Here is a 15098-nt window from a genome sequence, read left to right on the forward strand (position 1 = left end):
CTGCATAGTGCTTATCTGCTACAGTGGCAGCAAGCCATGGGTGTTTTGCAACAGCTTTTCCCTGCTCATTGGGCTAATTGGACCCCAAATAGGGCTCCAAATGGGAGCATTCTGTCAGTGCCCACTAGTCTAGCAGGGAATCAGCGACTTCTGATTCGAGAAGGTAGAGTCTTACTTGGGTGATGAATTTTATTGTTAGAGAAGAGGTTATGATGACACATAAAAAAGACTTAGTTTATTTTTATTGAGTTTCTTTCTGTTGTGACTGAACAAAGTTGATCTGATATTAACTGGATTTATGTCTCAGTTACTTGATAGAACAAAAATTCTTTGGCATAAATGGCCTTTCAACACACTAGAAAAAATGGATTAGAAGACACAAATCTACTTTCTGGAAGGGTCAATGCTACAAAAAAAAATCTCTAATCCTGCTTGCTTGTTTTATGTTCTGGAAACCATTCAAGTTTAGACTGTACTAGGATATACACCTCAGTCACAAGAGTAATTAGGCAGACTAACATAGCCTTTGCCGGGATCTGTACAGCTGCAGCTCCCATTCATCTACTCTCTGAAGTAAACTCTTTTAAAGCTAACTTAGTATTTATACACTACCCTGACATAGCATCTCTACTACTTCTGCGAGAGCAATAAAGACATATGCTAGAAGGAATACAGCTGACACGCCACAACTGTGTTCCAGTTACCGTATCCTTTCAGCTAGTACAATGGAACAGCTAAATAAAGGCAGAGGTTCAACCGTTTCCAGTGTTGTGCATCCCAAGTTCCTCAGGAGTAGAACTTGGGGTTCAGACTGTCCTTTTATCTGACTCCCAATTCAGCTAGATCTAGGCAGGCCAGACCCCTTAATCTGCAGAGCTCACTGTCATAAGAGGGACTTCTGTCACAGAGCTTTTTTTGAAAAAGACCTCACACCCTTACCCCTCAAATTCCAGGCAATACTGGTGTCCAAATAAAACCTTAGAAAATGAAATTATTTTGCCAGTTGGCCAATAAAAACTTCTTGAAGTTTTAAGGGAATATATCAGGGAGATTTCGCATTTGCATTCTCTCAGTTATGTTTCTTTACCCTCGATCCTCTCAATTTGTTATGTTTGGCCGCATTTCTAGATCTGCTCTGCTCAGTTCTTTTGGACTCCAGGAGATCTATAATTATTATTTAAGAACTAGAGTTTTGTCAAAGCAGTACAACCCAATTAATCTTGTTTCTTGTAATAAATTTAGTAAAACGTGAGGTTTGGAAAATGTATTCATATTGTGAACAGTAGAAACAAACCACTGAGACAGACTTAAATGTCCACGGACTAGTTAAAGCTTTTTAATGACCTAATTTGCCCTGGAGCAAACAGTCACCACCATTTTGGATGTTGTGATTTCCAGATCTAGTAGCCACAGAAAAGGAAAGTTCCAAGAACAACATGACTGCTGGGGACACTGATGATTAGATGATTGGCTCTAATCATCAGACTGCGTGATTATTCTCAGGACTTATACCACAGTTCCTAACATGTTGTTTTTATTAAACAGAAGACTGCCAGGAGCAAGTTAATAGCTAGGTTTGGGGTGATTCTCTGGTCTTAAAAACATTTTCATTATCAGACAATCAGCTAGCAAGTTGCTTGCATTAGCTCTACACATACATCCAGATCTTCCCATGACTTGTTCATGCATAGTCCTCCCCACAGGTCAGGGGTACTCCTTGCCAGAGCGACATTTATTAATCAGAGTAAGGCACCACAGGCCAGGGCTCAGGCATATACTTTTGAAATCGTGCCCTGGAAAACAGTGTCAGACATATTGAGCATGTATTTTACTGAATGGAATTCCATTAAAACATGTACATCAGGGTTTGGCTCCTCCTGATAGAAATATAATGAACCAATTAACTTCGCTGGTGCTTTGTCCAAATAAAAAGTGCAGGACTGGGAGAATGTTCAACAGAAACAAATAGCCCTACCTCCTCTTTACCAGCCAGAAATCTGCCTATCAGAAATGCATTGCTATTAAAGGTAAGGAAAGAGTCTTGGCAAGTATAAATACCCTTCAACAGGAAGTCCTTTAGCCTCTTCGACGAGAAATTTCAGCACTGACAAAACCAAGACCACAAGAGCATCCACAAAGATTCTTGAAATTAATCCTTCCTGATTTAAAGTGGAACACAGCAAAATTTTTATTGAATCGTCCTACTGCTCTCAAATTATAATGTGCTCTAGTAGATTGCAGGTCAGTCACACCAATCTGGAGGATATTATTTTTTTTCCTTTTTCCCCCCACTTATTCTTTTCATTCCGACAGCACTATTGATGAAGACCTCAGGAAAAAAATACCAGCGCCCAAGACACTTTGATGGCCTTTCCACTGTGTAATTATACTTACTCTTGATAACACTAAAGACATGCCTTATTGGTAGTGGCACAGGCTGCTTTCCTTTTCACAGAGAGATGGATTGTTTCTGCAGGCCTTGATGGCCTTCAAATTATCTGAGCACAGAAAAGAGAGCAGAGTGAATTTTATTTTAACTCATTTTATTTCTAAATTTATTTCCCAGTAGCTAGAAGGTGATGACTGCCCCAGCAGTCAAGTCAATTGTTATCTGTGGGACTTGATTATGTTTAGACCCAGTCTCTCATTTTGAGCAAGACACAGTTAATGAGGAGAGAAATGAAAAGTGCATTGAGTCACAGTGTGTTTGTGGTAATTTGTGACACATTCACTCTACTCAGTTCTTTGTTTATTCCTTCCCCCCTCCATGCAGGTCCTGTAGAAAAAGGAACAGATAAGCGAATTCAGTGGTAGACAGTTAAGGGTGTTGAAAGTAATGAATCTATATCTCTCTATCTCTTTCCCCATTGTTGGCAGTAATTGGAGCAGTGTTCATCTATACAGTAAAATGCCAGTGAAGCCCATCTTAACGAAACATCTTTTTTTCCATTATTTTGCAACACATTTTTCATTGACATTGCTAGTTTTTATTTTCACTATGTGCCTTTTTTTTTTTGCAAGCTCTTTGCCACTCTTCTAAATAATAGTCCATTAAACAGTTCACAGTGTGTGTTCTGTAGAAATGTAAAAAAGTGATTGGATGATACTAATTAAGGAGAGATTTTGTTTCCACTTACTGCAGATCAATGGTGGGTTACATTAAAGCTGCATTTTTGTGATGAGTTTAAACACAAAAGAACAGCTGTGCTAAATACATATTTCAAGGCTTACAGGTAGGTCAGATAAATCTTTCTTTCTTTGCCTGTCTATTTTAAAACTATAGCAAACTGTATGTGAGGAATAGTAGTAAAATAAAAAGGCAAATTTCTCACTGCAGATTTTTTTTCACTTGTGGTAGCAGAAACTGTTAAATCAGGAATGCCAATTGCAATGCATTGAGATCCTGTTGGCTTTTAATTTACTCTATAGCCTACTACGCATTAATTTTAATGAGACTTTTTTCTTCTGTTTTCTACAGTTGCCACTCTAAGGTATCCCCTCTCTGATTTATGGCAGTGCTAGACACAGGAAAAAAATGTCTTAGTGAGAAACCTCTTCCTGTATTTGAACCCACATTTCTTCCTTTAATCCTAAATTATTCTGAGCACAAAATTTAACCGAAATCTCCATACAGAGATATGTTCATATGCAAAGAAGAGTGGCAGCTCATTCCAGTCAGATCAATTAAAATAAAAATTCACTATTCGTTGACATTCCTTGATCAGCACAAACAACGTTCAGAGGAAATTCACCTGGTTGCCTCCAAGTAACATAATGAATCCTGAACATATATGACAAGGAACTAAAAGAGAAAATGCTTTTCAGGCGTTTGCTCTAAATATTAAAAGCACAAAACTATTTTACAATCCGTTCACTCTGACTATTTTAGAAATGTATTTTATTTAATACAGGGTCCTATATAAGGGAGCTATAGGCACCCTGCTTTTATCCAGATCATTTCAATATCAAAAGCAGACAAGAGTTGCTGTTCACACTTTCCTTGCATTACAACAGTCTAGATCCCAATTCTAAACCACTATTAGCAGAGTAGAATAACATCAGATAGGCTTTGTATATCATGGGCTAAGGAGGCTGCCTGATATCTTTGATTTTGTAGAAACCAAGGTCACACACAGATTTAGTAGTATTCAACCAAAGTTTGTATGAGAACAGATAAAAATGTTTAATTTGGGTCCATCTTTACTATTTTAAGTTTAAACTTTGAATGCGATACTACATGCCTTCTATCAAATCAGCTTGAAGCAAGAGTTAATTTATAATTCATAAGATCTTTGTTCCATGTTGAAATCTGGGTGGTCTCAAACTCTTGAAAGGAATTGCGTATGCTGAAAAAGTACCCAAACTCTGTATTTGCTCACTTTTCAAAGAGGTGTATTTGTGATAACTTTAAGAAATTCTTATTTGTTTGTACTCTTCTTGACACCAGCACCACTGTCAGGCCTCCTGCGCAAAGACGAGACCATCCCTGGCTAGCGTGAAGCCCTGCTGCAAGTCTGAGGACTACTTGTGTGCACATGGACACTAGCGCCTGAGCTTCATGCCTTACTCCACAGTGGGTCAGCTAGGCTGGCTTTTCCACCGGCCATGGAAAGTGAATGCTTTCCTTAACTTCATTATCGAAATGCCTTTTTTCTTTACACACCTTGAAATACAAACAATGCCATATTGCTGCACACTTTTGGTCCAGAAGGATGCTCTGTTTGGCTTGTGCATCAGCTGATTGATAGATTCATACCTTCCCATGCAAGAAAAGACTATTCTGTCGCAAAGCCCGAAGACATATCGGGTGGGTTACAGAATTTAAAAGCTGTACTGAGCCCAGGCAATGTTCAGCAAAAGCCTGTTTTCAAGAGTGACATCCACTCTTGAACTGAAAACAAAGACGGTTGGAAAGCATTCTGCTGGTTACGGGACATACTTCCAGTGAATAAAACGGTCTTTAAAACCTGCACTACTGTGCACCCCATGCTGTTTTTAGTGCTGTTATGAACTGGATAGATTAGGGTGAGTAGCACCATTTTTAGTTCAATTTTACTCAGTGTCTCTGTAGTTGTAGAACCCACACATGCAGAAACCCTTTATTCAAGCATGGGTTATCACTGGTATTCTCACAGCAATTTATACAAGGAAACTTTTCCTGGTATAATTCATTAAAAATTAATCAACCCATTTCTGTGCAAATCTCTGTGACATGCGTTCTTTGATGCAGTGAGTGCTGAATAGTCTTTTCTTTATTATGAAATGACACAAGTGGAACTTTCTAATTGGCTGTCAGTGATGTCATACCCAAGTAAATGCACAAGTCGGCTTATTTCCCTTATTATGAACATACTCCATGACAGACTGTAAGTTTCTGGAGAGCTCCTACCCCTCTTTGGTAGTTAACATCACTTTGCTGGAAGGATTACAGTTATGCTTCTATAATAGGATAGAAACTTGCCAGTGTGTTTTCCTGTCTTTGTTTGCATGTGGGGGATATTTTTCCTTCTTTTACTATGCCCCCTTACTGCTGAGTTTCTCTCTTTTCCCACAGGGGCAATGTGGAACTTACTAAGTGAAATTAGCAACGACTTTCTCAGGCATCCTTTCAGGGTTCTCTTTTTGGGTGGTTTCACGGATTGCGTCAAAATCAACAAGAAATGTGGTCACATTCATATCTAACTCATAGTTAACATATAATGTGCAGAGTTTCAGCAGCACAACCACTAAAGGGATGTAGCCAAGAGACATATGGAAACAGTGAGATTTTGTTCTTGTGGTTTTCAACTTATTCATGTATTTGGTTAACAGCTCCTCGTTAATGCAGAAAGAATGCCACATCTCCAGCCTTGCCAGGAGGGTCCACTTTCAGTGCAGGAGGATGTGCTCTCCAAAGAACGTGCTTTGGCAGGAACGGTGCTGCTTACATTCGTTTTTCTCTGTTACCCGTGCTACATGCTTACAGGGCTCAGATAAAGGGCAAATGGTTTGCTTCTAGGAGCCACCTTCCAAAATCATGTGGCAAGGTACCACATCCTCTAGCCATACTCCGTACAGCTCTCCAAACCAAGATTACAAACCCAGGACTTCTTTACCACCTCAGCTCCCAACTACTTCCATCCTACTTCGTAAGCAGCACCCCTCCCACGTACAACCTTCAGCTTATACCCAGCGTCAAGACCCCCAGTCCCCAGACCTCTGCAGCACAGCCAGGACCACCCTGAAGCATGCCACAGCCTCTCTTCCACTCTCTGATCTCACAGGAGCTCTCATCAAATCTTTCCGATCAGTCCCAATCAGGTTTGGTAGGGAAGAGAGGCGTTGCAGACCTGTGCTGTAGTTGGGGAGAGTATAGGTGTAGGCATCCTCTAGGGTGGTCTACTGAAAGCCATAATCTAAGCTTCAACTCTACATTTGGACTTTCCCCCATCACGTGCCCCTTATGTTACCTAGTGGTGTGTTTAAGGTGTATGAAGTAACAAAAGAGAAATATACCTGGAGACTCCAGCTTTTGAGGTGATTTACTTACAGGATGCTCTCCCAGATGCCCGTGATTACTACTAATCACATCCACAATGACAATTCAGCTGTGGTAATTCTTATCCCCAGGGCCTGGAAGAAAGTTGCAGAATGTAAAGTGCAGTAATCCCAGCTGATGGAATTAGCATGGTGCTACTGCAAGTGAGGCTGGAGTGTAGCAATGAGAGTTTGTCACTGTTTAATCATATTATTACAAACAGTGAATACAAAACTTAGCTTGAGAGAAAGGTGGACGTGACTTATGCTGGTATCAGGTTGTCCCATCTTCCACTGTCTGAAAATTCCTTGTTTTGTTTTGTCTTGTTTTAAGAAAAATAAAAGAGAGGTTTCTTTCTCTTTTTTTCTCCCCTTTTCTTCCCTGTTCGTTTTTTTCCTGACAGACAATGGCTTAATCTAAAGAATAAAGACACCATATGATTATATCATTTTCTAATCCAATTACAGATCTTTGATATGGCCCCTTATCTTTTCTATTCATGCAGTGATATACAGATCACATGGTTCTTTAAACTTGAAAATATCTTTACTTTTCAGTTCATGCCTTTACCTTTTCCTTTGCATTTCACTAAAACACAAATGTGTAATATTTAATTATTTGATTCCTATCTTGTGAAAGGAAGATTAATAGAGACATTAATGAATACAGTAATGTAATCACCAGTTAACTTTCCTAGTATAATTTGATTGGGATTGCATTTTAGAGTATAGGGTGAAATCCTGGCTGCAGTAAAATTACAGCATTCCCATTAGATTTAATAGGACTGGAATCTCATCCTCTACTTTCCAATGACCAGCAAATTTCCAGTATTTGGCTCTGTGGTCGTTTGACACCAGGGTATTGCTGTGTTGCTTTAATGTATCTTAAACTTGAAAGGAATATTCTCCCAGCTGATCTGCCTGTTAATAAGGAGTTGGAAAGAGGAAAAGTCTTTTCCACAGCCTAAAATCGGAGCAAGCATCAGCTGCCCAGCGAGGCAGCAGCTGTTGCAACAGTGTATATGGAAGCAGCCATACCTGCCATTAGGGCTGTTAAACGCACTCCCATCACCCCTCGAAACCTGCCCGTGAGTCAATAAAATTTCAGTCAGCGCAGAACTGTATGTACTACCGAATGTTACACGCTGACACCGTGAACAAAGTGCATATTGGTGACAACAATAGTATTAAGCACATGTAATTTTTGCTAAAAAACGTATGCTTGTTCATCTACCCTGCCTTCCTGCAGAAGTATGATTGTCCCGTAGACTAAATTTAAAAGTTTAACTCTTAAATCTCATGCAGTATTTATAGAAGCAGCACGATTCTTTATAGGATACACAGGAGGCATAAAAACGTTTTGTGATCCTTGATTTGGTCTTTTATATTTGCATTAGCTCATGATTTGTCTCAAAGCCCTGCCTTGTCCACCCATCTTTGATGTTAGCAGTGTCTGAAAGTTTAATATAAACATTCCATTTCCTTTTTTACTTATTTTTTTTTCTCCCCATCTGCTGTTTAATCATTCTTCCCCAACTCCATTGGAACAAGGCAGCAGTGTTTTCATGGCATTAAGAGCTAAAGCAGTTGCAGTCACATCCAGCCCTCTGCAGCTGGGGTGGGTTATCAGAAGGGTAGATGGGCTCCTCCCATCCACCTCAGTAAGAAAAGCAAGCCACATGTAAGCAGTACTGACCCTCCCAAAGCTGGTTGCTGAAGTTCTTGTTGGTTTAATAAAGAAGTTAACAGTCCAGTCTAGTTCCTTTTGCTTTTGTCATGAAGAAGACAAGGATCACGATAGAGACCCCAAAAGACATTTTTCCTTGTCCTTGTGCAAGCACCCTTCATGCTAGCCTCCTGCAAGACCACAGAAACCCTGCAGCTGGATTTTCAGATGTACTGGGAGGCATTAAAATCTGTGATTTGGTGTGAGGACTGATTAAAGGGACTGAATGGCCAGCAAGGCTGTGAGCAAGAGCAGCCGGGAGAGGACAGGAGGTCAGTGGTCATCAGTAACAAGATGATTCTGAACGGTTTGCTGTGCCATGGATGTCTTCCTCCCCTTTCCTGGCATACTTCTTTTCTCAGTCAATCAGTGCTCAGTTAATTAGTGTACACAGTGGCAGCTTTCACGTGTTTTAGCTGGGGTAGGACCAGATAAAATTTTGTAGTAGACTTGTGTGTGCATGCGTACACAAGTGTAAAATAATAGAAGTTTCGAACAGTATGGAATAAAACCAAGAACAGCAAAGTTTATTCATTATGATGACAATATACAGATGAGAATTCTATGATGTTATACATTGGAAATGCAAAAATATATGGTCGTTGCCTTGTAAAGAAGGGTTAGAGTTTCTTTCATGGTCCCCTTTACATTCTCAGGCCAAGTTGCTGTATGCTATCTCTGCAAGCTTAGGGATAGCCAGTGAAAGCCCCACTGATGGCTACTGCACAGGCAGATGAATGCATGGGAACTCTGTAACACAATTAAGTATTAATAAAATAGAAAAAAATTCTCTGGAAACTTTTAAAGTGTTTTGATATGTTGTTCCAGGGTAGAACTTGTGTGTTGGGGATTTCACTGAATATCCTCCAGCTGTTCTTGTTTTGTGTGACACCTTTCTTTTAAACCTCTGGTTTGTATCTGTTGCATGCCACTATTAAGACAGACCTACAAAAAAAGGATTTTAGTGACGTTTATAAAACTCTATTGCAGATGGACTCCCCTGTCCCAGAGGTGCTCCTGAGTATAAAATAATTTATGACATCAGAATTGCTTCCATTTTACTTAGCATGAACCCTTCCTTGTAGGCCCCATGAGATAACATGGTCACAAGCTCCTCTCTTGCCCACTTCTCCCACCTCTATCAGGAAAAGCCTCTCCCAGAGAAGAAGGATCTGGATGAAAAGCCCCCTGCCTTGGGCATAACTGGCAGAGTTTGCGTAGCAGGGAGCTGCAGGGTGCCCTGTGCGGGAAGACGTGGGGAACTGTCCTGTGACAGTCACAGCCAGGTCCAGCCAGCTCTGAAACTGGTGTGAGCAGCCCATCGGGTGCCAAAACTTCAGCCTTTCAGGGCAGCACCCCACACTCCAGCTCTGACACATTTATGAAAAAGCTGCAGCCGTGAGGGGCAGGAAAGACACAGGGAGATGCCCTTGGGGACATGTAACTGGAGACATGCAACTGGAGACATCCAACTGGAGACATGCAACTGGAGGCATCCAACTGGAGACATCCAACTGGAGACATCCAACTGGAGACATGCAACTGGAGGCATCCAACTGGAGACATCCAACTGGAGACATCCAACTGGAGACATGCAGAGGGACAGGCTGCCGAGGACATGGCTGGAGATACACCCTTGGAAGGAGGCACTCCATGGCGGAGGAGATACCTTCTAGGGACTGCTATCGTGGACAACCCACACCAAGGAAGAGACACCCCTGAGGGGCTGTGGCCATGGGTGACCCACAATGGGGGCAGGAACACCCTTGAGGGACTGTGGCAGTGGGTGACCCTTATCAGAGTGAGGACACCCTTCAGGGTGAGGACACCCTTAAGGGACCACAGCCGTGGATGACCCATGCTGGGGCAGAGGAAAGCCAGTAAGAAGAGAAGAGCAGCAGACAGAAGCCATTAAGCACACAACCCAAAATCTTCTCTGCCACACATTGCCTCACTGAAACAACTGGGATAGGCTGGGTGTAACCTGCAGCAAAAATACAAGAAACAGATCAGGAAGGGAGGGAGGAGAGGTTTGGCTTAACGTGAGCCTAAAGAAAGGAGGAATCCATTCACTTTTTTTGTAGTTGTTTACCTAAGAGTTTGTTCACTTGTTGATGGGTTCTTTTCTCAACAACCAAATCATTGATTAGAAGTTTGCATGGCAATAACTTAAATAAAGTAAAAATTTCCCTGAGTCTAGATTGTTTACCCACTGCAGACACTGTGATGCTTGTCATGAAAGACATGTATCAATTTTAAGACATTTTTTGCCTGTTTCCTTGGCTAATTTTCATTACATGTTCCAGCTAACACTTCAGCAAAAACTTAGCTTTTCTTATGGAATAAACTGTGTTTGAGCCTCTCTATTTCAAGTTCAGTTTAGCAATGTTGTGTCTTTCTCTGAAAATGGTTTCATACACACATGCAAACGGAACAAAATAATGAGTTCTGCTGTTTAAAATCATGAATCCACTATTACCAGTAAATGAGACAAGATAGTACAAGCTGCAATTTTCTCTCAACTGAAAAACCTAGTATTTCTGTAACATGGTAGAAGAACGACAGTAAACTGGCTTACCTTGTAGACAACTTTTTTGCTGTTAATGAAATAATTTCAGTGTATCTTGAAGTATTTGTCAGTTTCCATGAACATAAAATGCCGGAAAACTTGGTATCTCTGTAGAGAAATTAACTTCAAATACATAAATCATCATCAGTCTCCCTTAACTGGCATAATTAAGACCTAGCTTTGAAATTCCTCTATTGTCCACATTCAGGAAATCATGTCTACTTATGGTAGTAGGAGTCAAACATCAGTTTATAGTTAAGCACCTGCTTAAGTGCTTTTTTGGGTTATGTTCAAAAATGAAATGTGTTCAAGCCCCTCATGTGTAGATAAGGGTCAGATATAAAATTAGAAGATAAATTTAGATTCCAGTCACCTTCTCTTTAATTAGTGAGTACTCAGATCTGAACTTCTATATAGGACCATCTGGGCAGTGACATTTTTAATACAGTCATTTATTTTCCTGTTTCATCACTCGATTTCTTGAGTTACAGGTCTGTGTTTTTAAATAGTATCAAATCAAAGATGACAAGGTTGTTCATTTACTGACTCAAGGAACAGAAATATCACTGAGGAAGTGCTGAATGAAGTGCATATACTATTTTGAGTATTACTTGCTCACAACATTTTGGTTCTCAAAAAATACCAGGAAAGTGTTTTTCCTGTTCAAAAATTCTAACAAATTATTTAAAACAACTTTTTGTTCATTGTATTATTTTATCAGAGCATGTGCCTTCAGTGTAATGCACCTTAACACAAATATATTATTTTCTGCATTCATGGGTGGTTTTTTTTAATGGTATGAGGCTCCTTTTAAATATCAGTGCTTCTGTTAGAGAGATGGACAGAATACGTGAAATTAAACAGAACATCTGTTTCAAAGTACATATGCTGTAATTTATGACCATTTCAGGATCACAGAACTGTTGCCAAAGTGAACAGAATACAGTACCTCCATAAAGATTTTAGCTCAAAAAATTATTGTGGCTGAGAATAAAATTACAGGTGTGGTGTTATTTATGTTAAGAGACCGAACAAAGATACAGGTAAAGTGCCCTAAAGACAGTAAACATTATAAAAACGAAAGGATTGGGTGTTTTGCGGAGAGATTATAAATAGCTCATTCTTCAACAGGAAGTGTTGCCTACTAAAAGGAAAAATAGAAAAATGAACTTTAAAACTGTTTTCTGCAAAATGAACAAACACAGCCTCTTCTCTCTTGCCAATTACCGGATGGTGAAATGCTCTCGCAAAGTTTTAGAGTTGAACGAGGAAGTGTCACAATAGCACGGATTGACATCTGCCTCTGTCAGGCTTCTACAGCTCGCACAGAGGAGGATGAATGCACACTACCACATAGGGAAACCTACCATTTGACAGAAAAGAGCATTTTCTGACCTGACCAACAGTGCTGGGACTTCAGTGAAGGCTCCCCAGAGTGGATGGTCTAAAACATTGATTCATTAGTCTGTTTAATCTTTGTGGCTGCTGAGGGAGAGATCCTCCTTGATTTACAATCTGACAGACTGTCATCTCAAGAGGTCCCTGATCACTGTCCCTCCACCAAACTGATAAAAAAAAATACCTACTACCCGTGTTGCATAGAATTAACATAAGGTTCAAGTGGAAGCTGGAAATAAAAAATCACAAAGGGCTGAATTCAGTATAGGGGGAAGTGGCTGTCAGGGAGCTACTCATAACCCCCTACTTTGGGAATATATCTGCCATTTTCCAGGCTCGACGAATGTAGTGCAGCCTTGAGGGGCTGAGGGAACGGAGAAGCAGCGTAGAAGAGCCCAGACCCTCTACATGCTTCCTTGTACCCTTGTACCACCTATACAGTGCTACATTTTGTATCCCAATGTAAATAGCTGATATAGGCCAGATAAACGAAGCGTGGTCACCGATTGCCGCTGAAGGTGAAGGCAACCTAGACTGACTAACCAAGATGGAGGCAGCTGCTTTGTAGATGCAGAAAGTTAAAGAGGATGAATCCCATTCTGCATCTGTGCCAGTATTTGACCATAAATAACTCCCGACAGTACTGCGGTGGTGTGCTGTGTGCAGAGGGAAAGACATGAATAAAAACAAAAGCGAGGAACGTGGGTATATTCGCTGGGGGTGAGGATAAGCTACATCTGGTCGTGCCCTCAGGGCCCTGGAAAGCTACACCAATACCATTACATCCTTTTGGTAAGTCCGATGTGAGGGTAAAGTAGGACAAGTGGAAGGAAGAAAAAGCCCAAATACGTAGAGAGATGTCCACATGAGAAGAAGAAGGTAAGGCCCTCTAAGAGGCTAGAAGTCCGCTCAGCAGAAAAGAGCAGCCAAGCATACAGTGTCACCAGGTAGAGAAACCTTAGGATGGTTTCTGACACAGCCCGGGACTGATCCTTGCTGAGATTGCCCCAGGACAGAGATGTGAGGACAACAGTATTAAGCCTCCCTTTCACAAAGACAGCTCTTCCACATGCTGGCAAATCACCCAGGAAAAGAACGACAGAAAAAGTCAACTCACTCACATTTTGCATAACATTTATTGTCGCTTTTTGTAAGTGTCTTCTGCACAGAGAATGAGGGACCCCGGCACTGTAACCATCAAGAAAAATTTAAATCATCTAAAGACGACCTGAACATCCAGAGTAAATTAATATTCTTCATTTCCTGTTAAACCTTGGTGCTTTATTTGCATTTATCTCTCCGACTGTATTTCTGACTCTCAGGTACCGTAGCCTATATTAACAGTCACTTTGGGTTTAACATCATTAAACGTTCACTGTCAAGTCCCCACAAATCCCACATTCCCCTTGTCTCTCAGGCTTAAAAACCTCATTTAACACTAAGGGCTAATTAATTAACTGGATTTTCCTATATTTAATGGAGACTACCCTAAACCATAGAACCAAACCCCACTGAAATTTAGTTCACTGGGGCAACCTATAATTATACCCAACCAGATTTAACCACTGTTCTAATTCATATTTATTATTACAGTAGTAGTCTGCATTGTTATTATTATTACTACTACCAAGAATATTAATATGCTTATATAGCACATTGCACAATATACGGTATATGAGTATATGGTATCATGAATGTACTCTGTCAGGAAGAAAACCAGAAGCAGTTTGTGCCATAGGCATTAGAACTGGTTTTCACTCTGAATGAAACAATATAAAAAATTCAGGGTGAAAGAGAAAGGCAAATGCATTATTTAACAAACTGGTAAGCTCAGGGAGAAAGATCATGCTCAATTTTTATACCACATTCACAAAAGTTTTCGCACACCTCCAGATGGTTGATTAACTTCTCTTTTATGTCAGCAAACTTGTTTTCTTTATTTGCATTGTCCTTATTGGCTTCTGTGAAATTTATTTTTGTTCATTGTCCTTTATTTATAGGTGTTTGAAAAATAAGCCTACAAGTTCAAAAAGGAAATCAAAGAGGATGAGGCTGTTACTTGATGTAAGGAGTGTTAGAAGAGAAAGATGACTGTGGTGAATTAGCAATGAGGCATGAACTGGGCACATAGCACTGTATGGCTATGAACATCTGCTTCAGGTGAGTTGGTAGGTCGCAAAGAGCCAGCATCTGCTCCCCATAAACTCAATGGGAGCTCTTCTACTAATGTAAATAGAAACTACTTTGGAGCTCCACACAGCTGTAGCAAAAACCATCCTGATCAGAGAAAGCTCACTCTTTTAGAGACTGACACTTCTGTGGTTTTACAAAATTAGTGAAACATTACTTGCTCATGGTTTTAAATTTTCCCAAGGAGAAACAAACAAACAAACAAAAAAGTCCCCCCAGCCTTTACTCTGTGAAACCCTGTTTCTCTTATAACAGTGAAGCATTTCAGTATGGTTCATAATGCCCAGCTTCTCTAGGTATTCCTATATCATGAGATGCTATGCCATGTAGAAATATAAAAAAGCTCACCTCAAGAGCGGTGGTGTGTTCACATCACTCTGCAGAGGACTGTGCAGGGATCTTGATGTAGATCTTTGGAGAAATATAGCTTTTTAGTTCATGATGTATACCTCTGCGTTATAGTGCTTCAGGTTGGGGACCCACCTTCAGTGTCCCTCCACCGCCCAGCCTTGCACCTTTAGAAGGACACTCTCAGTGGCATAGTAAACTAGTGCATCTGAAATGCAAACATAAATTCATTTCCTAACCCTACTGATTGAGAAGGCAACCTTAACAAGGTGGACTCAAAGACACCCAGTCTGTCCCCGATCAGTATGTAATTCAACACAACGCTCTACAAGAAGCAGCTTTCTGACTGGT

Source organism: Buteo buteo, chromosome 25 (assembly GCF_964188355.1).
Source record: "Buteo buteo chromosome 25, bButBut1.hap1.1, whole genome shotgun sequence".
Lineage (NCBI taxonomy): Eukaryota > Metazoa > Chordata > Aves > Accipitriformes > Accipitridae > Buteo > Buteo buteo.